We start from the raw sequence: 1,792 nt of genomic DNA on the forward strand, positions 1-1,792 counted from the left end.
TTTCGCTCTAAGACTGTACTTAGCTTCGACAGGACTGGTGGCGTCCACCGAGAGCGGCGGACAAACGACGAAGCTCGACTCGACGACGATTCACAAATTACAGATTCTCACCGTGTCCTTTGTGATACTCGAAGTACGAGACACCTAAAATTGTAATATGTAATGATTTGAATTATGTTTTCTAGACTGAGTCCGTTAATTTAATTGAATAGGATTCCGCGTAATGTGATACTCATATGGCAGGTGTAGTAGCGGTTCCTCACTGCCCACAAGCAGAGATAAGTAGGCAGATACTCAACGCCTACGGTTTTAGGCGACACCAAATCGTAGAGGCGAGTCCGGAAGTAGGATTTTTGGATCATCGCCTCCGTCGATAATTCGTATTCCGTCGCAGTCAAGCTGAACGTGTACGTGTAGCTTAGCGGGTAGAGGTTTCCTGCAACTTATCGCTGGTTGCCAGAGCAACCCTTAGAACGAGGCCGCTCATCAGATATTGCCTAAATATATTTTTTGTTTGCAATCTTAAGTTCGAGCGCACAGTTTAAGCTCGATAAGATTTAATAAGACTAAAGCCAGCTCCTCGCGCCTGCCTGTGCTGAGGAGTGCAGCGGTGCGATGCTAGCTTCCAGCATTATTTAAACAATATTTCCAAGCGGAACTATAGTTGCAACATTGAGTGCTGAGTTGGCACTGCAATTTCTTAAAAATATCTCAAAAATGTTTCGACAATAGACTTTTTCAATAGTTCTCGAGGAGTTCTACAGTTCCTGATAGGTTTTAAAAATAGTTCTGCTACGTAACATCGTTAAAATACGAATTTTCCAAAAATTGAGGTGCTAGACGGGTGTGGATCTCCAGCACTGCACTTTTCTTTAAAATCTCTTAAAAACGTTTCAAAATAAGCTTTTTCAATAGTTCTCGAGGAGTTCTATAGTTCCTGATAGGTTTTAACAATAGTTCTGCTACGCAATATCGGTAAAATATCTATTAAAGATACTGGTGGCATCATACGCTTCAATGCAGGCAGGCATGAGGTGTTGGCTTTTGTCATAGTAAATCATATCGAGCTTACACTGCGCGCTCGAACTTGAGATTGCAAAGAAAAAAAATATTTAGGCAATATCTGTTGAGCGTCCTCGTTCTAAGTGTTGCTTTGAGATCCAGCGGTGAGTGGCGGAGAACCTCTGCCCGCCAAGCTGCACGTCCATGATCGCGTTCAGCTCGGCTACGACGGGATCTGCATTATCGACGAAGGCGATGATCACAAAATCCTAGTTCCGGATTCGCCCAAGTTGATATCGCCTAAAGCCGTAGCGTTGTGCATCCAGAGATGAGCAGGGAGATGCACAACGCTACGGTTTTCGGCGGTACCAAAATCATGCCGCTAAATCGTAGCGGCAAGTCTGGAAGTAGGATTCTGTGATCATCGCCTCCGCCGACAATGCAAATCCCGTCGTAGTCGAGCTAAACGTGAACACGAACGCGTAGCTTGGCGGGCAGAGGTTCTCCGCTACTCACTGCTGGTTTCCAAAACAACTTTTAGAACGAGACCGGGAAATATAGAACTTCTCAAGAATTATTGAAAAAGCTTATTGTTGAAATATTTTTAAGACATTTTTAAGAAAGTGCCAACTTGACACCCGTGTAGCACCTCAATTTTTACTAAATATTATTGGATCTTGATTTACTTTCAAAATTTATTCAAAATATAAAATTGAAGCTAAGTGAAAATTTTGCAGAATATACGGAGTAGATAAAATTTGAATTGAAATTGTAGAATATCGAAAATAAA

The sequence above is a fragment of the Cephus cinctus genome, unplaced genomic scaffold (assembly GCF_000341935.2).
Source record: "Cephus cinctus unplaced genomic scaffold, Ccin1 Ccin1_scaffold0564, whole genome shotgun sequence".
In the NCBI taxonomy this organism is placed as follows: domain Eukaryota; kingdom Metazoa; phylum Arthropoda; class Insecta; order Hymenoptera; family Cephidae; genus Cephus; species Cephus cinctus.